The sequence below is a fragment of the Triturus cristatus genome, chromosome 4_1 (genome assembly GCF_964204655.1).
Source record: "Triturus cristatus chromosome 4_1, aTriCri1.1, whole genome shotgun sequence".
Lineage (NCBI taxonomy): Eukaryota > Metazoa > Chordata > Amphibia > Caudata > Salamandridae > Triturus > Triturus cristatus.
This window is the reverse complement of record NC_140585.1, coordinates 1,251,227,758-1,251,251,499: the sequence shown is the minus strand read 5'-3', so window position 1 is coordinate 1,251,251,499 and position 23,742 is coordinate 1,251,227,758. Positions and strand designations below refer to the sequence as shown.

General features: G+C 46.8%; 1 protein-coding gene across 2 annotated transcripts in view; it reads left to right on the top strand.

Moving 5' to 3' along the window:
* The first annotated feature begins 2,366 nt into the window (after positions 1 to 2,366).
* MAP3K12 (mitogen-activated protein kinase kinase kinase 12) overlaps positions 2,367 to 23,742 on the top strand; it is a 351,073-nt gene continuing 329,697 nt past the window's right edge. For both annotated transcript variants that reach the window (XM_085654690.1, XM_085654688.1), the window contains exon 1: positions 2,367 to 2,688. The gene's annotated coding sequence lies outside the window, so the exon portion shown is untranslated. The remainder of the gene's footprint in view (positions 2,689 to 23,742) is intronic.

Genomic DNA, 23,742 nt, shown 5'->3' with positions numbered 1-23,742 from the left:
AGGGAATAGCCCTAGCCGCCTGAATGAGAAACCTCAACTCTAAACTGAATGGCCCCTCACTTGCCCCAATGGTTGAAGTTATACGGGCACAGCTCCTACCTACAATAACTTACAGGAGCGAGGCACAGAGGGGAAGGGACTCGAAGCTCCTGCATATTGTGGTCGCAAAAGTGTATCAAATAATTTTTGGTCTACCAACAAGAGTCTCTCCAGCACAGATCAGGCTCAAGTTTGCTGTTCAAAAACTGACCCTTGCAAGAAAAGGTGCGATAGTCATCTTCTGGGATTAAGTAAGGAAATCTAAACCAGGCACCCTAAATTGGCATTTGTGGTCAGAATTACAACAGAAAGAATCATCACCAGCGGCAAAATACTTAGCAACTAGTCTGTGCACTTTAAGTCTCTCCGAACTTTGGGTAACTTCTACAAGTCATTGCCTTCTCAAAAAAGCAACAAAGAGAATAGTAAAGAATCAATCCTGGATTGAAGACAAGGCAGCACTATCGAGAAGGTCGCACGGCTGGATGATATTGAGCTCCTATTCCTCCTTTGCTGCACAAAAGTATCTAGCTTTGGGGTTTGCCAAATTTACTAAAATTCAATTTTTAAAATACATATTAGGCCTGCTACCATGCACAGAGCACTCTCCACATTGGCTGAAAAACCAATCTGATTCCATCTGCCGCATAAAGTGGTATAGCGCAAGAAGATATGCTGCCACCTTCTCTGTTTGTGCAAAGAACTAACACAGGAAAGGAAACAGCTTTTAAAACCACTTTTTAATCAGAGAGGTATTCGTACACGGAGGCAGGCTGTGCTGGCGTGCTTTAAACAAGTGAAGAAAATGCCTAGACGCAATGGTTTTAAGTAACTGTGCTAAATAAAATAAACTTAAAACATCCAAACATCCATGGAGTGCATGACCCGCTGTGTGAGTAGGATTTCTTACCATTTGCTCCAACTCAAAGCTAGCCATAATGTCAATTAAGGAGGTTGTATCGCCATCATCCGCTAGCTCAAGATGTAAGTTAAAATCTCCTAAAATGGTAGAGTCAGCAAATACGATGTTGGCTTCTATAGGAGGGCAAATACTTTCTAAAAAAAGAAGCTCTTGGCCCTGGAGCACGATAGATTAACAGGCCTTTGAAAGTGTGACATTTGCTAAGTTCAATTTGAAACATGAGCATTTCTGATTCTCTGATAACATCAACTTTAACCCCTGAACCTGGCAGATAGACCCTGTAGATAATGGCTACTCCCCACCTTTTTTTCCTATCATGTCTACTTTAAGAATAGAGTAGCCGATAGGTAGCGCTTGTACCAGTTCTGGTTGCAGCGCTATATCCGGCCAAGTCTCTGTAATGAAGATATGTAAAGGCATGTGCCTTTAAGAAAATGCAGGGCTACCTCCTGCGTCTGTCTTTGAGAGTATGCAGGCGGATTGTACCTAATGAGGGCTTAGAATTTGAGGTCGTTCTATTTTTAAGATGATGTCTGTGTCTGTCATAGATTTAGTTCTTTCTTTACCCTTCAGGAGTGCAAGTCTGAGTCTGTCTGCAGCGGGTGCAGTGGTAACTGTGCTTCTAGGATTGTGCTGGCCTGGGTACTGCTGTGTATACTTTATTTTTAGTGTGATTTCGGGTTGGCCTTGTTTTAAGTGGGTGCAGGGCTGTATCCGCCTTAGATTGCTGCAGGGCTACCGCTACATTGCCAGTAAGAGGATGGCGGGCTTACTGTATCTTTAATCAGATGCGGGGCTTTATGGATACTCAGGCTGCCCCCTGCATTTGCCGTTGAGAGGAAGCAGGCCAGGCTGTACCTTTACAATGGATGCAGGGTTGTCGGTGCTATTAGCATGATCTCGGATTGCCGGGGCTGTGAAGGGCTGTATGCTCCTTGGAGTGTTACAGGGTTACCTGGTGCATTTGCTATTAAGATCATGCAGAGTTTGTTAAGTCAAAGGAATGCAAGGCTCGGGAAGATATAGGGGCTGCCTCCCGCAGGCGTCTTTAGGAGGATGCAGGGTTAGATGTGTCTTTAAAGGGAAGGGGGTACAGTGGTAACTGTCCCTGTAACAGGCGCAGGTCTGGCTCCCGTTGAACCCTCTAAGAGTCCTGTCCCTTTAAAGAGATGCATGGCCGGCTGTGTGTCTAAGAGGATGCTTGGGAGGCTGCCTTGCGCTCGCCTCCTGTCTCTGGCCCGCACGCCAGGGCGTGCCTCTGTCCCTGCGGAGACACCCCGGGGAAGGCTGTGGGCGGGGACAGCGGGTGGGCAGGGCAGCCTGCCCGCCAATCCCTGCTCGGCCCTGGCAGGAGCTGGGACAACACCAAGCATAGCATTAATACATTAACAGTATCGCGGAGCGACAGAACTAGCCACTGCCCCGTCAAAGGCCATCATGCCCAGAAGAGGGGGCAAAAGTGAGGGGCGTTAGGGATCGCTAGCACTTGTTTAAAGGGCCAGTGCGCAACACGGGTTTAAAGGGCCAGGCATGCGCACTTGGCCTCGTCCTCTTCTCCTCCCTCTTGTCAATTTCCCAGCTCCTGTAATTAGCCAGCTGGGGCCAGCGGAGAAAGGACAGAAGGGCCATCCTCCTCATCACCGGGGGCCGTCGACGGAGCAGGAGCCCCCCCAGAGCCATCCCCATTGTGCACCAGACGGACGGATGGATGGCTGAGCGCCCCTGAGGTGAGTGCCGCTGCGGGATGCGCGAAGATGCGGCCGGGAAGATGGGAGAACGCTGAGTGATGCTCTGTGATTGCTCCTTCCATGACTGAGGACCGAAGGGGTGGGGGGAGGATGAGAGCTCGGGTCCGGCCCGGCAGAGGTCTGGAGGTTCAGGAGGGGCAGGTATGTGGAGAAGGAGGTATTAAGAAATGACCTCTGATCCCCGCTAGACATAGTTAATGGTGAGTGAGCGCGACGAGATGCTGTTCATTCTCTCCGTGACATGGCGGACTTGTAAGGCTTGCTCTGTGGTCCCTGCCCGCCACGGCGGGGATGTGGTATCTCTGATCTCGGTTGATGATGGGGGAGAAGGGAGGCCTTGTTCGCCGCTCGGCAGGTCCTTGGATGTGCGGGGGGAGGGGCTAGGATGGAGAGGTAAGAGATGCTCTGTGATTGCTGCCTGCCATGGCCGAGGATGCGGTGGGGCAGTGATGGCCTGGGGTGTCTAGCTGCCCTGGTCCAGGGCGAGAGGGTGCACGGTCATGCCCACCGCATAGATTATTGTTGCTCACCTGCGGTGGTCGGGGATGTTGGGAGCAGAGACGGTCTGTGATGCCCACCTGCCATTATCCAAGATGTTGTTGGGGGCAGTGGTGGTCTGTAATACCCACCTCCCATGGTGCAGGGAGAGGGGTGGAGCTTCGAGCTGTGCCAGGTACGGGCCTCCTCAATGCCCCCACTTTGACCTAAACCTTTAAGTTGAGGGTGCGCACGTGCGGGGTCGGTCACCACCTGACTCCCCATCAGGTCCCCTCTCAAGTGAAAGAGGGGAAAGCAGTGTTAGGGGGGCTGGCAGGCGGGGAGGTTTGGTGGCGTTAGCTAAACATCAGGCGGCCGGAGCCCCTGTGAGATAACAGTGCACTTGCGAGCGATCGCGGCGAAGGGGGCTGGCTGGCTCTGAGTTTTCACATGTGTTTTAAATTTGTTTGTAGAGGGGCGTTTAAACATATTTGCAAGCGAAAGTCGTGGTCAACGCGACTTCGCATGCTGTAGAGAACGGTATCTTAGAAGGAGGGGTACTTTGTGTTCCAAAAAAGGGATCCCTCTACTTGCGCGTCCCAGCAGGACGAGCCAGGAATCGATGTCTGGCTGAAGGACTTCCCGAGGAGGTAAGGAGTGACGCAGACGCACCCCAAGGACGCGATGACGCGCATAGAAATGCACGTCGACGCGCGTGCGTTCTGCGATACAGGTGCGCCCAAGCCCACTCTGAGGCTAGACGTGGGCGAGCCAACGAATTAACGAGGAGAGCTGAGCTAGAGCCGAGCCAAGCCAAGGGGTCTAGCTCGGATCTCATACAAGCCTCGAACATATTTGCTATGTAAATCGTGCAACAAAATTATTATCTTTGAAATTCAAAAAAGGGTTATTTGTTTAACATTGTGGAAGCTTTGACACTAATAGGGCACATTATAGCTCTGCACTGAAATACTACTTAAAGGTGTTATTTTGACATAACTGGAAGTCTGAACACACTTATTTGAAAGTGCTTTCATACACGATAATGAAGATAAACGAGTTTTAGTGAAATAAATCATTTGCCTGATAACACAGTTTAAGCAGGGAAGCTGAGATGCCTCCAGGTTTTCTGGTGGCACTTTGTACAAATCAGCCAATAAATGGGTATCTATTTGTCTTTCCGTATACAAAGGTGTTTTTTTGTTTTGTTATTTGCCTTAGTGCACTTATCAAAATGTAGCGCAAACGCGACCTGAAGGTTATTGGAGCGCTTTACATGAGCACCAGTTAAATTATCATGGCCCCACACATTGTTTTGTGGGCATAGGGAGATTAAGTAATTTGCCCAGGATCACAGGATGTTTAGTCAACACCGAGACTCGAACTATTTCTGACCATAAGGCAGGACCGGCTTTAGGGGGGTGCGACGGGTGCGTCCGCACTGGGCGCTGACCTGGGGGGATACTGTGTTTAGCAATACCGTACAATTTAAAGGCACCTGCTGCAGAGTTACTTGTGCATCCAGCTTTTAGGCAGCAATATAAATGTCACAATAACTCTTGTGATTAATGTTCTTGCTGAAGGGAGAGAGATCAGACTTTTGTCTAGTGACAATTTTCACTCGCCATTAAGTAGTGCAGAGGTTAATATGGCTGCCGCAAAGAACAGATCTGTATTTTTTGTTGATAGCGGAGTGGATTAGTAAAGCCAACCTTTACCAGCACTTTAAAACAATTGAAATGTATTTGTAGAGGCGCTATGGAGAGATGAGGGGTACTTTTGCCGGGTGGTAGTGAGGGAATCTGAAGAGATCATATGAGGGATGGGGGGGCGCCAAATAACGTTGCACCGAGCGCCACCAGCGCGAAAGGCGGCCCTGCCGTAAGGCCACATCCTGGGTAGAGGAAGGCAGGCAGAAGCCACAGGAAAGCTTGGCTCGAGGTTCCAACAGGAGCTCGAGCTGAACCAGAGAATAGGTGACGTTACAACGCATGCTATTACATCGCGTGCCGTTGCAACGCAAACTTTTCCTCCAACTTTCTCTCGGGGTGGCGCTGGAAGTCGGAATAGATTAATTTTCTATTCCAACTCCAGTGTGTGCAACAGTAGGGAAAGTGTTGGAGTTAAATCCAACACCTTCTACACACTGCTGCACACCTTTTGCGTTGCAACGACATGCGATGTAAAGGCATGTGTTGTAACAGTTTCGTTGTAAAGGCTGTCTCCCAAACCAGAGCCAGGCTTCAGGCTCAAACTTTCAGTGGCTCGCCCACCTCTAACTGAGACACATACAGGGCTGCACACACAGATGTATACAGAGACACGCAAAAATGTATCAACACCAATAGTGTGGGTATTATCTAAAGAGGTGTTATAGCACTTTATGAAGAAGTGAGGAGGGGCAGTCTTGCGTAGCTCGACTTAGACATTGATGATGATACTACATAAATACATCACACAGGGTATTGAAAAGTAGGCATATAAGTAGGTATGACTGAGCATAGCTTGAGATGATTATATGGGATAAAGTACTCCCGTCATACCTTATAAGGATATTGCAAGTCATCAAAAAGATTTGTGACACATAGAGAAACAAAGCGTGTTGTTTGTTGGTATGAAAGAGATAGGATGTTTACAGCCATGAATAACACAAGTGGAATCAGTAGTGTGAAATTAAACACACCAAACAGCAATTAGATATTTGTTGCAAAAATATGTTATAATCAGTTTAGTACAAGTCAGATTTTTAAAAGAACACTAGCTCAGATTGTGTAGAAATAGGCAGAGAGATTCCATCTTTCCTATAATTACCTAAAGCCTGAAAAAATAAAGGCTGCTATTATTGTCTGTTTTTTCTGATCACTGATCATCTAGAAAAGCAGAGCTGGAGAAGAAAAAGCCAGGTTTCCTTTTTGCTGTTTAAACTTGAGCTGTTCCCTGTGTCTTGCCTTTTCCCTTGGCTGCTGGTTCTGGCACCTTGCACTGTGGCATCGGAACTCAATTTTAATAAGTTATTACAGTCAAGTCGCTACTTCATTTATTTATTACAGACCACTAGAGACGTCACCTGTAATAAGGAAATTAGAGATGGGCTTTGATACAGGGATTTCAGGCTCTGAGTATATTTTATTCAGGATTTAAAGGAGTGGTCCTATCTTATCTTCGTTTGGATGTTGTTACATAACTTAGGGACAAAACCTGAGAACGAGCGGTGTAATATTGAGATCTTGTTGCGTGGTTTCATAATTTGAAGAAAACTATGTACGGTGGAGATGTATGCTCTTCCCTTCTTCTTTAGATAGTAGGGTGGTTGAAGTTTCAGTTCTTTAAAGGTGTTGTAAGCTGTTCTAATTGTGCTGTTACCTTGGAGTGGGAGCCATTTAAGACTGATCAACATTGGTGTCTGGCACCCATAGTCTTGTGTGACTGATCTTGCACGTGTATTGAGGAGAGCTCTGAGAGGTGTACGTAATTGCAGGTAGGCCTGAGAGTGTAGCTTGTATTCATGGTACAATTACAGCATGGGGGGGGGCATATTGAAACACAAAGATACCCTATGCACATGTGTACAAGATGGATGCATACGAGTACACGTGCAATCTCTCACACACACCTGAGCGCTTTAACACATACGCAAGTATGCACGTTGTAGTTTTATGATATATACCAAATGTGCAATGACATACATAGGGTTGGATTGGGAGCAAAAATCGGCCCGGGCACACCGAAAAGTGGCCCACATTTGTGAGTTCCTGTCCGCAAAACACTGCTTCAGCGAAGTTTTATGAAAAGAAATCGGGTGGGAGGCATGTTTTATTAACTTCCCTTGGATAAAATAAAAATACAGAGATGAGTTCACACTGCTGAGCCACACATGAATGCAAGTGAGACCACCTCTGCTCAGGCCCCCTGCCCCCTCTCAATCAAAACACACAAGATGATGGACGGAATGTTGCACATTGGCAAAACATTCACCCCCAGTCACAGATCTGGGTTTAATCCATCGTTATTTTGCTCACCACGCCACCCCAGTTCAGACATGGCCATATGCAAATCAGTCTTGACCCTGTGCCTCATGGGAACAGTCCAGCCCGAACTGCCAAGCCATGTCTTCCCTGGACCGGAATCAAGCATCCTAGGACCGGTTTCGGGGTTTCACCCCTCTTCAGCCAGGATAGCTTGACTCCAGTGGCGTAGTGAGCACGGGACCCACGTCTGGGCATACCCTTCCCACATAGGGCGAACAGCAAAACACACAAGATGATGGACGGAATGTTGCACATTGGCAAAACATTCGCCCCCAGTCACAGATCTGGGTTTAATCTATCGTTATTTTGCTCACCACGCCACCCCAGTTCAGACATGGCCATATGCAAATCAGCATACATGAATGGGCCAGCCCAGCGAGAGAAGGGGAGTGATACCTCCACCCATCTCCCTCTAGAAAGGCCACCCAGGCACCCACTGGGCTGCTGGTGGCATCATAACAGCACAGAAAGCCCCCAGGCTGCCCACAGCTAGAACTCGGCTACCAGCCCTTCGGCCATTTCCTGAGTGTCTGCGTTACCAACCCGACCCTGGACATACATGCCTGTGCATTAAAGCTCACACATAGTTGCACTTTAGTATATCTACACAGTACACTCCTAACAGACCTCTACGTTCTGCAGGTTCCAATACGCTAGTGATCCCCAGAGTCAGGAAAGCCAACTGGGGAGGTAGGAGCCTTGTAGTCAGCACAACTAAACTATGGAACAGCCTTCTGGCCCACATTAGAGCCATCCCATGCCTCCTCGCATTTAGGAAGGAAATTAAGACCTAGCTTTTTAACAACTAAATGCGCCAGCCAGAGCGTGTTCAGGTTCAACAGCGCCAAGACGCCCTTGGGTACTCGCTCTTTATAAATCTTTTTAACATAACATGTTTGCAAATTAAGACAGAAATGCACAGACACATACAAGCACATTGACACCCATATGAACATTGATGTATTCACACACAGGCACAAAGAAGAACACTTGCACACAAACACACAATAGTGCGTATTGGAACACAGGTTCACTTTGAAATATCAGTTGCACATTGAAACACTCGCAGCACCACAGTAGTATCTTGAGACACAGTTTCACATTGAAACACTCGCAGCACCACAGTAGTATATTGAGACACAGTTTCACATTGAAACACTCGCAGCACCACAGTAGTATCTTGAGACACAGTTTCAGATTGAAACACTCGCAGCACCACAGTAGTATCTTGAGACACAGTTTCACATTGAAACACTCGCAGCACGACAGTAGTATATTGAGACACAGTTTCACATTGAAACACTCGCAGCACCACAGTAGTATATTGAGACACAGTTTCACATTGAAACACTCGCAGCACCACAGTAGTATATTGAGACACAGTTTCACATTGAAACACTCGCAGCACCACAGTAGCATATTGAGACACAGTTTCACATTGAAACACTCGCAGCACCACAGTAGTATATTGAGACACAGTTGCACATTGAAACACTCGCAGCACCACAGTAGCATATTGAGACACAGTTTCAGATTGAAACACTCGCAGCACCACAGTAGTATCTTGAGACACAGTTTCACATTGAAACACTCGCAGCACGACAGTAGTATATTGAGACACAGTTTCACATTGAAACACTCGCAGCACCACAGTAGTATATTGAGACACAGTTTCACATTGAAACACTCGCAGCACCACAGTAGTATATTGAGACACAGTTTCACATTGAAACACTCGCAGCACCACAGTAGCATATTGAGACACAGTTTCACATTGAAACACTCGCAGCACCACAGTAGTATATTGAGACACAGTTGCACATTGAAACACTCGCAGCACCACAGTAGCATATTGAAACACAGTTGCAATGCACATTGAAGCACTCACAGTTTCAGATTCAAATGCACAGCTGCACACACATGTAAACACACAACGATACGCAAAAACACCCGCATATGCACATTGAAACATTGGATCACACACGTGCTCGTTGAAACATTAACAGTAGCACGTTGAAGCTCTCCCAACTGCGCATTGAAACACACACCGATGCACATGAAAACACACACCGATGCACAGGGAAACACACAGATGCACGCTGGACCCCGTTACACACACAATAGAACACCCGACGCACTCAGGCACCCCCGCCCCGTTAATGCTTGATTGGATCAGGAGCTGCGGATCAGGCCTGGTGAGTCAGTGCCTGCCCAGCCCGGATTAAGTCGATGGCGGTCGAGTGCCGTGGGACATGGAGGGGAGGCCAGCTGGACTCCTATCCAGGGCCCGCCATGTTGATCAATAACCTTGAAGGATGGAGAACACATCAGCCTTCCCTCCTCCCACCCCCCATGGCTCCTCCTCCCCTCTCCTCACCACCTGCGTCTGCTTGGGGACGGCAGTGATCCTCGCCCCCTCCCCTCACCCCCCGCCCTCGCTGTCATTAGTCCTGGACAGCGATTCAAATGGAAAGCGGTTTGTTTTAAGGCTTTCCCCTTCCAGCTTGGCTGTTCACAAACTGAGATATAATTTAGTCCTACACTGGTTAGTTAATCCTACACGAGTCTCTGTCCGAGGGGCGGGGCAAAAGGAGACAGTGGTTACGGGCGACTTCTATGACGTTACCTAGCGCAGTACTAAAATTCAAGTTCCTCTTAAAGCTTTCCCGACGCGTCGCTTGGTAATTCCTCAAGGTATAGTACGGTTTTGTTTATCCACGTCTAAATAACGAAATGCGCCGTTGACCCTACATTTTATCAGCGCTTAATTTGTGCAGGTGGTGGGCACAAACTCATTTTTGGGGCTAATTTTTAAAATCGGTCTTTAGTCGAGGTCAATAGTGAGAAAGGAGGCGGACAACGAAGGCAAACAGACAAAGAGAGAAAGTAGAGGTGAAACAACCCTGCAAGAGTGAGAATAGTTTGAGTAAACCATGGGGCATTTTTTTCTAATAACACATGACGAGAATGACTATTACCCCATCTAATGGTCCTCAGTCTAGTGACCGTGGAAATCTGGAGGCTTCCGTTGCACTCGTCGGATTTGCCCGCATAGCCCTCAGATCACTGCTTATCACACACAGCACGAGCCTCCAGTTGACTCACGAACATTGGTGCTGAATAAAGTAGCACGTGAAAAGAACTGCAAAAAGGTATTTTGCCAGGCGTAGACCACAAAACATGATCTACCACAAATTTGGACTTGTGCACCAAATAACTTTGGGCTGGAATTAAAATAGAAAATTAACCAGTCCTATTGTGTGTGAGAGGAGAGTTTGGCCGGATCTTGTCATTAAATACGGTGGACATTTATGTAGGGAGATGTTTGTCGTTGTGATGTTGACAGTCTCTGTTTTAGGAGTTTGTTTCCACAAAAGTTTCAATTGTAGTCTACTTTTTCACACGAAACCGCTGAATGAGACATTTCTACCTCGTATTCCTGATAGACAATTTTTTAGGGAGCCCTCGTGGATGTAAATGTAAAGATGGAAGTAGAGTGACCTGGAGTGGAGAGTACATGGGCACATGCAGCGTTCCGCACAATGAAGTAGCCTCTGATGGAATGCATTACATAAAAAACACTTCTCACGCCGGGGAGAGGGACACAGTTGATATGGCGGCTACAAATCGGTAAGGGCCTCCCGGCCCTAGTCTATAATATTTGCCAAACAAGTTAGGCGTCAGCTTCTTCCATAGCTGAGGTGCTTAGCCACGTAGCAGCAACCTCCGCGTGAGACACGATTGCATTGGGAATCACTAACCTGATCTGGGGTTCACTACGTAGATCGCGAGTTGAAACCTGATTAGTAATGCTGGCACGCATGTAGGTGGGAGCTTGTTGGTATAGGGATTTGTTCACGAGGCAAAGGATTTTGAATGCAATAATTCACCTTTACCCTTTAAACTGTTATATTTATCTAGAGAACACAGTGGCTGCCTCCATAATGCAACTCCAAAAAAGAGGAAGAGGGGGGACTCGGAGCTAATAAAGGTCCAGTGTCTGTGTTCCCATGTAAAGTATAAATCTAAACAAGGGTCACTGTTCCTAAAAGAGAGGAGAAGAGTGTTGGTCTAGTAAATGGGGAGAAAAGTCGGTGTGACTCTTACTTGTTGCCCTCACACATCCCAAGGGATGTCATGCTTCATCATAGGCTGGTTGCTCCCTTGACGCTTGACTTCGAACGTAGAGGAAATGTGTCCTTATCTTTGCCTACGGAGCAGATTATCTTCAGGGCCATCCTGTGAAGTGATGCTTTGTGGTTAGGGACATTGTGATGGGTTGGGCTTAAGAATATATATAGATATATATATGCTCCATAGTCAGGCATGTGTGGTGCATTAACATGGGGATGCTGAGCAGCACATATATATCTATATATAATATATACTTTTTTTTTCTTCTCCTAAAAAAGGATTCAGGTAGTCTATAAAGTTTCCATTACTTTGTCAAAAAGCATGGAAACTTTTAGGTGCTACCGTAGCAGAGATATTTTGAATGATGAGTGCTTTATATATTTTTAGATAGTTTTGGAAATAAAATACTTGGCAACAGACCTTCTCTATCGGCGTACCCAGGATCTGGAACAACATTCCATGTCCATCAGGATTTCCCCTACCCTTCTTCATTTTAGGAAAGGGCTGAAGATGCACCGTTGTAAAGAAAGCTGCATCATGAAAGTGCCAGTCCAGTTCTGACTCAGAACCCAGCACCCCTCCCGCACCTAGATTCACTTTCTGATTATATCTCTGCCTTGGATCCTGTACAGCGCTCCTCTCTCAGCTCGGTTCATGCTATACAAATACCACATTCGTTTATGCACTTTGTGTACAGATGTTAAGTTAAAAGAGGCTTAAAATCCAAGAATTGAATGAAGACAGGATCTTTCTAATTGGCAGTGGGTTGGGGCGGTGGTTATTGGGCACGTGGGATCATGCTTCAACTGCTCGTTCCGCCGTCAAGTGGGGCCCGGATGGGCATCATGGTGAGGTCAAATATGACACGGGCAGGTTGAGTCCAGTAGGTGGTGAGACTGGTTCTAGGTCTCCTTCTGTCTCTTCAGCTGCCTGGACCATCAGCTGCCAAGCTTTGGCTTGGGATCCTTCTGGTCCCCTGACCGGTGGATGCTGCCATGCCTCCTAGGGGGACATTTGTGCGCCTCTCCGTTTGTAGCCTGCTGGTTCTGTTCAGGTCCACAAGCTTTGTGAAGGTAATTATTTTGTACAGGGAGTAGCAATTATCCCTGTGTTGAAGGCACAAAAAGGAAAGATTGTCTAAACAATCCCGTTTTCAGCTGTTTCTTTAATTGTAAGAGTTGGGTTCTGCTCTCGGTGGGTTTAAGACAGGTTGTACTGAAACTCTGCATGGATCCAGCCCTCTTGGACTTACATTGGGCATGCCTGGTTTAAGTAATTCTGAAAAATTACAAAGGAGAATGGTATAATGGTGCACTTTGCATTACAGATCTTACTAAGAAAGATGTAAGGCTTTTGTCTGCGTGGCCTGAAGGGGAGCAGGGAGACGTGGAACATGCGCGAGGTGTTTTGATAATTTAGATGAAGAAATACTGAGCAGTACTTCTGCAGGAAAGTGACTCTAGGGAATGGGGTACTAAGATGTGGCCACTCAAGAGGGGCCCAGGGGTACCATAGACAGGTCCTTTTGCAGAGACCTGGTGGTGAATTTAGCCATCCGTCTCCCACGAGGAGACGTAGAGGTGAACACCTGTAACAGAATTCAGGTGGGACTGGGAGAGGCACAGGGGAAGGATCAGAGTGTGGGAGCAAAGACTGAGCTGGAGGCAAAGGATCTCCGTAGTTGAGGCAGGCAGAGAATTGTCAGACTCAATGGGCTCGGTTGTCCATGCCTGTATACTTATGGGGCAAAGGGGGCTTTCTGCAGGCATCATGGTTTTAACTGTCTGCCTCGTGTTGAGCCTTTATCTGCTAAGACCTCTGTGAAGAGCCATTTGTGTTGTTGAGTGGCTGCTAGAGCTTGGGACACCTGCAAGCTGTAGTGTCTTGTTGAGTGCCCCAATGTCACAAGAAATCTCCTGGCCCTGTCTGTGAATACCATCACAGTAACACATAATATAACATGCTGGTTAGATAAACTGGGCTGGAAGAGAGTGGGAGCTCTAGAGGCAAATTGATACAAGCTTGGGATGCTTGTACTAAAATGGTTCTGCCCCAAGTCTCTGACTCTGCGAGCTATCCAACACTCGTCACGTCTCTCTAACAGATATTGTAGGTTGAGTGTAACATGAGGGTCACTTATTCTAATCCCAGATCAGCCAGCAATGCCTTTCATCCTGTGTGCAAGTGATTGGGGTATTAGTTTTGGGGGAAGCAGACCCATCCTAAATAATATTCCCAAACCTTGTCAGGGTGAACCACAAAAGTCACTAGATAAACCTGTGCTTGCCCATCGTTAACTTGGCACAAAACAGGCAAGCTTAATTTAGAGGCAATGTATAAGGTATTTATGCAGTAGTAAAAAACGAATACAGTCCAAATGCAAAACAATAAAAAAAAGTCCCAAAACAAATTCTAAAAATAGAGTATAATGTAATAAGCAAAACACCAACATGCCGAAAATCCAATTAGGGGAAATTAAGTTATGATTTTTTAGTGTTTACGTTAGGATATAATCCACCACAGGAGTGCGCATCTAAAGCCTCCCAGGACATTAGAGGAGGCACTTGGAGACTCACAGGGTGGAAGGTAGAGGCAGCCTCAGGTTCCAGCCCTGACCAGCTGGGCAGATGCAGGAAAAGGCCTCTTGCAGCTTGTTGTGTTCCTGTAGCTTTAACAAGACGTCAGCCATATGACCCTTGGATTCCACTTCTTTGTCTAGGGTACAAGAAGGAGAGCAGGTCCAACTTCAGGGCTTCTCTTAGGTCACAGACAGCAGGGCAGCCTTTTTTCTCAGGTCCACAGTGTGTTCTGAAGAGAGGCCTGTGGGGTCCACTTTTATGCCCAATGCCAATCTGTGGGTGAAGGGCTAGCCTCTGTCCACCCCTTAAACCAGTTCTGGTCACTCTCTTTCCCTATGGGGTTTGATTCCATCCTGACGAGGAGGACCAAAGGGAGGCAGACATAGGTCTGTGCTGCATATTTAAGTGATAGAGTAGACCGCATTTGACGTCAGGAAAGGATTATGTACAATCGCCAGGCCATCCTGATCAAGGAAGCTTTGTTCGCCCTAAGTTGGCAGGGTATGCCCAGACATGGGTCCCTTGCTCACTTTGCCACTGTATTCAAGCTAGCCTGGCTGAAGAGGGCTGTTAGCCCGAAACCGGTCCCAGGATGCTTGTTTCCGGTCCAGGGAAGACATGGCTTGGCAGTTCGGGCTGGACTGTTCCCATGAGGCACAGGGTCAAGGCTGATTTGCATATAGCTGTGTCTGAACTGGGGTGGCAAAGTGAGCTAAAGAATGATGATAGATTCCACCCAGATCTGTGACTGGGGTGAGTGTTTGAAAAGTTTCAGCATTCCGTCCATCATCTCCTTGTGTTTGCAAGGAAGAAAAACACCTTTCAACACATAAGCTTTTTCAATACAGTCTGGGAGCAATCCACTTCTCATCACAGGGGTGCCATTCACCAGTCATGTGACACTGGACACATACAGAAAAGCCAGTTTGACTTGGGCAGGAACATTACATCTTTCTAAAATTGTCATTTTCAAAATAGTAATATAAAATGTGACTTTACCATTGAGTTGGATTTTAAATTACCATTCAAATGATTCCTTGAATCATGGTTCTAGCTTCTCCCAAACTGAAGTTAAGCATTATACAATTGTTATAAAGTAACCCAGTATTTTTCTATGGGAGGACTAGCCTTGCCTCAGTGAAAAACTACTTTAGAGGGTTTTCACTGCCAAGACATTTAAAACATTAAATATACATACCCTTCTTTTTAAAATCATGCACCCTGTCCTAAGGGCATTTATGGCCTACCTTAGGGGAGAATTTAAGTATTAAAAAAGGTGGTTTAGCCCTGGCAAAAGGTTTATTTTGCCAGGTCGAAATTGCAGTTTATAACTTCGCACACAGGCTGTAGGGGCAGGCTTCGGGACATGTTTTACAGTGGTCCTATGGGTAGAGCTATAAGTGCTGCAGCCCACTTGTAGTATTTAATTTACAGGCTCAAAGTAAAGTAGAACCTTATATTAGCGAATTATAAGTAAATTAAGAGTGCCTATTAGGTGTATGCCAATGTGCTTATGTTTAGAAGGGACAGCACAATCCCTTTGGTGCACAGAGTCCTAGGAACTGCAAAATCGGATTCAGCTAAAGCAAGGCACAATTCTGAGGTGACCCTGGGGAAAGGGCAAATCTCAGAGTGTGCCTTTACCTAGGGCTTTAAGTGGGCCGGGTCTCACCGGTACTGAGCACCGGCAGTTTTTTAAAGGGGGGCTCGAAACGGCTCTCTATTGGGCTCTGTTTTGTGCCCTGGCTCAGGTGGCCCGTTTTTTTCCGGGCTGCAGTGACAGCAGGCACATCGATGTGCGCGTGCTCACACTGCTTACTTCTCACTAGTGCAGGTTATGGCTTAACGTCATTCCAGGTGAGCGTTGTAGTGAAGGGAAATCCTTTAAAGAGAGTCATTTTCTCTCTGGCTTTCCCTTCTCTTTTAGAAACTCAGGAGCAGCAACATTGTTGTGGTGTCACCAGGGCTTTAAGTGGAAGCTTTTTCAATATTATATACAAGCCATAGTTGCTGCTTATTTATCTTATGCAACTAACAACCACTGACAAAGCCAATAGTCCTGACTTGTAGGTATGATGTTACTTGTATCATATGTATGGATGCAATGACAGAAACCGGCAAATACAAGTCGGGCGGCACACTATGCTAAGCACTGATTTTTAGCTTGCATGTCTTTAAGCCGCACCCTTAATTTCATTGGTCACGCCCCTTCGAGAGACCCCCCAGTTTTTTCATTCCACTTAAAGCCCTGCCTCTACCCATACAATCTTTATGCTACTTCAGGCCCTTTGACTGTCACTGTCAAACTCACTCCTGTTGTCTGGTACCAGCTACAAAAAATATGTAAGTTCTGCCATTACCTCAAATTTTTTACATCACAAACCCTCCCTCATCTATGCCCAGGTTCTTGGTAAACTATACTTCTAGAACAGCCTCCCCTGGGAGGAGTATTTACTTAGTATGGAGTGCTGTGAATAACCTCGGAAGGATGAAAGCGGAGTTGGTTTTGCCAGGATTCTAATTTGGGACCGCAGGTTATTTTATACCACTTCCGCATCGTGCCGGAAGTCTCAATGAACTGTACTGTCTGCTTGTGCACCGTACATACCGTTCGTTATTGTGATCGTCTGTTGTTTTATGCACTGGTTGTAGCTCCCTATGCCGTGCTCTTTTCAGCGGATATGAATTAATAGCGCTTTGAAGTGGCCCACTGGCTGCACGAGAGTTTACAGGAAATGGAAAAAATATGCATTATTACACACAGATCTACGAGAAGTATATTAAGAAGGTACTGTCACCGACAGTAAATAATTTGCATTTTCCACATGAAAAGGGGTAATTGAGCTTAGAAATTACTTAAAGTGATAACATGTTAAACAAACTGGTAGCAAACCTCGTTAGCCTTTGTAAAAAGTGCAGCCACTACTGAGTAAATAAAACGCGCTGTGTCTGCTTTTTAGAGGTGCGGAGAGATACTGTCTTGTTTGTAGTCTGATAAGAGTGAGAGATAGCTATCGATCCCAGACGCATGTGTCCTGGCAGCCTTCAGCCATCACCCTAATCTCCTCTTTTAGCACCTTTACAACCTCTTTTAACAGCCCTGACCCACCCAGCTCGGGATAAAGGGGCTTCCTTGGCACAGTTCTCCCGCCACTGCATCTTTGCTCACAAAATGGTGGCATCGCCCCTCTGCCTTCAGCCTCGGCTAAAGGGGCCCGATACCCTTCTCTAGCAAGCACGTCAGAGCCAACATACCTGCCTTACATGTGCTAAGCATGCAGCAGCATTCCTGCAGCCGGTATGTGCATGCACTATTAGCACTTTTAAATAGTATCCTGAAATGGTAAATCCAAGAAGTCTGGTTTTAAATAGCACCCTTGCTGGCCAAGTTCAGAAATCTGAAGCAGTTTGGCCCTAAAAATGTACTGACACCCTAATAATATTCTACCTGACACTATTAAAAAGCATATCCGAGACAGTAAGGTAGTGGTTACAGTGGCAAAGGAGAGAGAATGGTGCATGCAAGTATTATCCTGAAATGCATTTTTACCAAGACATAGTTGTACTAGAAAGTCCAAATAATATGGTAAAATTCTGCTGCAAATCTGATTATTTTAGACAACGTTTTCAGAGCAGTAACATTGTCACCACAAAGGGGTATTGCCAAACCATTGATTGAGCAGGTACCTCCTAGCCACCCTAGGACTTACCTGCGCTTGGACCTCCCCCCAGGCAAGGCCCTTTTGGACCTGCCTGAGTCTCCCGCCTCGCTGCTTCTCCTCTGCCCCTCTCTTGTGCTCTTTCCCTCTCCACCCCAGTTCCTTTTTAGGTCGAGTGTTCAAGACCTCTTGTATATACTTTAGTATATACTTGTATGTGTATGTACTTTGTGGGCTCTGGAGATCAGCCCTAGGACTTGTCTGCTTCCGCTTAGGGACTTTTTTCTGTTCAACTGCCTCTATTTAACTGTCTTGTTAGAAAACGACCAGCAGAGGCCAGTAAAATACCAGCTTTCTGCTTAGGGACTTTATTTTTTTCAATTTTTTTGGCAACTGCCTCTATTTAACTTTTTTGATAGTTAAGGACCATCAGAGGTCGGTAAAATACCAGAATCACTTTAGCATTCTCTAGATTCCAGTCCATAGAAATTGTCTTCCACGAGCACTCGTAGACAATAATATTTTTTTCAAATCTTGTATTTTCAGTGATATGACCACCGAAGGCCCTGATTTTATATTAAAAACAGAGCTTTGGACTATATCATTTCCTGCTGAAAGGCAATATTTCTCTCCATGTGTTCCCATACCTGGTGTGTCACCCAGCATGGTGCTTACTTTCCCTCCATGTTAAAGAACAGTAGATGTTTCACCACCCGGGCTAATGTGCTGCATAGCTAAATACATATAAGGCCCCAAAGGCGAGATCGATTGCATTGAAAATGCTTGTTCATTCTGGTTAGTCCTTTGCTTTTTGCCTGCTGTTTCTGATTTGCCTGTGTCCACTGCTCCTGGTCTGCTGTCACTGCTTTGCTTTGTTACCACTGCTTTGGCCTTGTCACTGCTTTTATGTTTTCATCTCACTCCTTCCTGCCTGTTTGCTCCTTCACTCACTCTTGCTCATATCTATGCTCTTTCACTGTCACGCTGTATCATCACTGTGTGCTCTCTCATTTCAGCGTGTCTACCATTTTTCTCTCTTTTCGCTTTCTTCTATTTCTGCCACTTTTTGTCTGTTTCTATCTTGTGCCACCTTCCCTTTCTCCTTCTTTTCATTTGTGCTACCTTTCTCTTTTTTTATTGTTTCCTCCTAATTCTTTCTATTTGTACCATTTTTCTTTGCCTTTTGTTTGTTTCCCTTTCTTCCACTGTCTCCCTCTTCTTGCCCTCCCACATTTGCCACTTCTCCCATTCCTTCCCTTAATCCCCTCCTGTGGCATACCTCGTTACCCACCTTCCTGCCTTCCACAAAATCTCCCAGCCCCACCCACTGCCCCATACTCTCCTCCTTCCTCCCACGACCTACTTAATGGTGCCGTACCCAGCACCAGAAACCGCTACTCTGCCACAACCCTCCCCGTCTCAAACCCAGCCGAAGCTCACCACTCTGCTGTTGCACCACACTTCAGAACACTAAAAGAGTGTTCTTCTCCTCCTTCAAGTTTTCATGCACCCTCCCTCACCCTCCACTCACCTCTTTTTCATCAACAGCATTCTACACCCCACTGTCTCACCCTCACACAGACCAGCCACCACCCACACAACACTCCATATTCTAAAGCATATTCCTCAACACCTGCTCACTCACCAAATATTCCATGGAGATCTGGTCCCTGCTACACGACCTAGTCTTGGACCTGCTGTTCCTCATGGAAACCAGGCTGAACCCTGCATCAGCCTCCTATTGCCACAGCCATCCCTACTGGCTGTAAGATTGCAAGGTGCCGTTCGCACAAGCTCGAAGTTAGTGTCGCCATCGTCATTAAATCGTCATGAAGGAAAACGTCAACTACACCACTTCCATGGACACATCCATCAGGTATATGGAACACCTCAAGTTCATATTTCATATCACAGCCAACTTCACCCTGAGCAGAATCCTTGTCTGCAGACTGCTAGGACCACGCACCAACTTCGCCAGCCCCATCATGGACCTTGCCGTGCCCCTCATCCTTGACTCCATCATCATCATCATCCTCATTGGGGAACTGAACTTCCACTTGGAAAAACACACCAACCCAATGGCTGTACTTGGAAAACTTGGCCTCATCCAACACGTGACTGGACCCCCACACTCCATAAGGCATCTCGTGGACCCCCTTCGTCAGCACCTCATTCAACAAGGCTACACCAATTACCTAGACAGATAATGCCTTTGTCTCAGTAGTCCCGTCGTGCACCACCATAGACCATTCACTGTCGGACCTATCTGCCAGAACTATAGCAACATCCCTGATGAAGACTGAACCATTGCTTTCTCCACACACCTGCCTGAACATTTCAGCAGCCTGCCAAAATCCATCAACAACTTCAACAACTGAATCGCCACCTGCACCGACACCCTAGTCCCCCTCAAATGCACCAAAGATACAAGATTCAAACCTCAAGCCAGGTGGTACTTGGAAGAATTCAGGATGATGAAGCGCCACAACAAAGGACTAAAGCCCATATGGAGGATGAGCCTAGACATCAAAGAGAAAAACACCTTCACATCTCCTCTGAGATGCTACCCCCAACAGATCCGGAACACCAAGCGAAATTAACTTGCAGACTGCATTAATGCCTGCACTAACAGTAGTCGCCATTGTGAAAGATATCCCTCACCAGCAGTCACCTCCAACAGTATCTATTGTCCCCTCACTTGACCTCTGCAACCAGCGCTTGGAATTCTTCTGCAGCAAGATAACCTCCATATACAGCAACTTTGACAAACTACCAGACTCCGCAGACCTCCCATTTCAAATACCCGTCTTGACCAAAGAAATAACACTGACCTCATAGCCTGCCATCACTTTGGGCAAGACTACCACCACCATGAAGTCTAGCCACACTGAAGCCCCATCCAACTCCTGCACCCCCATACCTTCACTCCGTCAGCCAAGTACTCACACCTACCTCAACGCCTTCATATCTTAAGCTACTTTACTAGACACATGGAAAGACACCACAGTCCTTCCACTGCTAATAAAACAAACCTCTGTGGACTCACCGCAACTCGCTAATTGCAGACCTATCTACCTTCTCCCATACCCAGCCAAAGTCCTAGAGCAACTTATCACAGATGCCTCACTACATAATATTGGCCCTGGTTACTTCAACAGTTGCATCTCCTTTCACAAACCATCCAGATCCCTCCCCTCGGATGGACTCCTACTTGCACATATCCCGTGCATATGCAAAACCAGCTCTGGGGATCTGGCCTTTTACCACATTGCCCCTGAAGCATGGATGGACCTACCTTTACATATCAGAGCCTTCTCCTCACTTCTTGAGTTCCACAGGAAGCTGAAGACCTGGCTGTTCGAATCACCCCAGCGCCTGCCCTAGGGGTGCTAGAATCCCACCTGCACAGCGACAGGATACCCTCCTGGTTGATGGTGCACTTTACATATAACATGGGCATGACGGTTGTAGTATCTAATCAGTGAAGTCCCACCGGTATCCTGTGTGTGTCTGCTCTATGAGATTGAATCCTTCTGTTGTCCTGTGTGGGTCTGATGTGTGAGAATGAAGTCCCTCTGCTGTCCTATATGTGTTTGCTCTGCAAGAATGAGACCCTCTCTCATCCTGTGTGTGAATGAGACACTCTGGTGTCTTGTGTGTGTCTGCTCTGTAAGCATGAGACCCACTGGTGTCCGGTGTGTGTCGGCTTTGTGAGAATAAGACCCTCTGTTGCCCTGTGTGTGTCTGCAGACTGAGAATGAGATCCTCTGTTATCCTGTTTGTCTTCTCTGTGGGAGTAAATTCTCTCTGATGTCCTGTGTGTTTGCTGTGTAAGAATGAGACCTTTAGTTGTTCTGTGTGTGCCAGCTGTGTGAAAATGAGACCTTCTGTTTTCCTGTATGTGTTCTCTGTTATCCTGTGTGCTGTGTGAGAATGAGACCTTCTGTTTTCCTGTGTGTGTCTGCTGTCTGAGAGTAAGTCCCTCTGGTATTTGTGTATCTACAGTATGACAATGACACCACATGTTTTCCTGTGTGTGCCGGTTGTGTAGAATAAGACCTCCTGGTATCCTGTGTGTGTTAGCTCTGTGAAAATTGAACCCTCTGTTGTCATTTGTGTTGACTCTGTGAAGATAAAACCCACTTTTATCCTGTGTCTGTGTGTGTGTGCTATGTGAGAGTGAGATAGGGAGACCCTATGGTGTTGTGTGCATCTGTTGTGTGAGAATGAGACCCTCTGATAGCTTGTGTGTCTGTTCTGTGAGAATGAGTCCCTCTGGTATCTGGGTCTGTTGTGTGACAAGGAGACTGCCTATTTCCTGTGTTTTTCGGCTGTGTGAGATTGAGACCCTCTGGTATTCCGTGTGTTTTGGCTCTGTGAGATATAGACCCTCTGGTATGTTTTGGCTCTGTGAGATTAAGACCCTTTGGTATCCTGTGTGTTTTAGCTCTGTGAGATTGAGACCCTCTGGTATCATGTGTGTTTTGGCTCTGTGAGATTGAGACCCCCTGGTATCCTGTGTGTTTTGGCTCTGTGAGATTGAGACCCCCTGATATCCTGTGTGTTTTGGCTCTGTGAGATTGAGACCCCCTGGTATCCTATGTTTTTTGTCTCTGTGAAATTGAGGCCCTCTGGTATCATGTGTGTTTTGGCATTGTGAGATTGAGACCCCCTGGTATCCTGTGTGTTTTGGCTCTGTGAGATTGAGACCCTCTGGTATCCTGTGTATTTTGGCTCTGTGAGATTGAGACCTTCGGTATCCTGTGTGTTTTTGCTCTGTGAGATTGAGACCCTCTGGTATCGTGTGTTTTGGCTCTGCCAGATTGAGACCCCCTGGTATCCTGTGTGTTTTGGCCCTGTGAGATTGAGACCCCCTGGTATCATGTGTGTTTTGGCCCTATGAGATTGAGACCCCCTGGTATCCTGTGTGTTTTGGCTCTGTGAGATTGAGACCCCTGGTATCCTGTGTGTGTTGGCTCTGTGAGATCGAGACTCCCTGGTATCATGTGTGTTTTGACTCTGTGAGATTGAGACCCCCTGGTATCCTGTGTTTTTTGGCTCTGTGAGATTATGACCCCCTTGTATCCTGTGTGTTTTGGTCCTGTGAAATTGAGACCCCTGGTATCCTGTGTGTTTTGGCCCTGTGAGATTATGACACCGTTGTATCCTGTGTGTTTGGCTCTGTGAGACTGAGACCTCCTGGTATCATGTGTGCTTTGGCTCAGTGAGATTGAGACCCCCCTGGTATCCTGTGTGTTTTGGCTCTGTGAGATTGAGACCCTCTGGTAACCTGTGTGTTTTGGCTCTGTGCTGTTGAGACCCAAAGTATCCTGTGTGTTTTGGCTCTGTGAGATTGAGCCCCCCTTGGTATCCTGTGTCTTTTGGCTGTGTGAGATTGAGACCCCTGGTAACATGTGTGTTTTGGCTCTGTGCTATTGAGACCCCCGGTATCCTGTGTGTTTTGGCTGTGTGAGATTGAGACCCCCTGGTATCCTTTGTGTTTTGGTCCTGTGAAATTGAGACCCCCTGGTATCATGTGTGTTTTGGCTCTGTGAGATTGAGACCCCCTGGTATCATGTGTGTTTTGGCCCTATGAGATTGAGACCCTCTGGTATCCTGTGTGTTTTGGCTCTGTGAGATTGAGACCCCCGGTATCCTGTGTTTTGGCTCTGTGAGATTGAGACCCCCTGGTGTCCTGTGTGTTTTGGTCCTGTGAGATTATGACCCCCTTGTATCCTGTGTGTATGGCTCTGTGAGATTGAGACCTCCTGGTATCATGTGTGCTTTGGCTCTGAGAGATTGAGACCTTCTGCTATCCTGTGTGTTTTGGCCCTATGAGGTTGAGGCCCTTTGGTATCCTGTGTGTTTTGGCTCAGTGAGATTGAGACCCCCTGGTATCCAGTGTGTTTTGGCTCTGTGAGATTGAGACCCCCTGGTATCCTGTGTGTTTTGGCTCAGTGAGATTGAGACCTCCTGGTATCCTCTGTGTTTTGGCTCAGTGATATTGAGACCCCCTGGTATCCTGTGTGTTTGGCTCTGTGAGAATGAGACCTCCTGATATCCTGTGTCTTTTGGCTCTGTGAGAGTGAGAACCCCGGTATCCTGTGTCTTTTGGCTCTGTGAGAGTGAGACCCCTGGTATCCTGTGTGTTTTGGC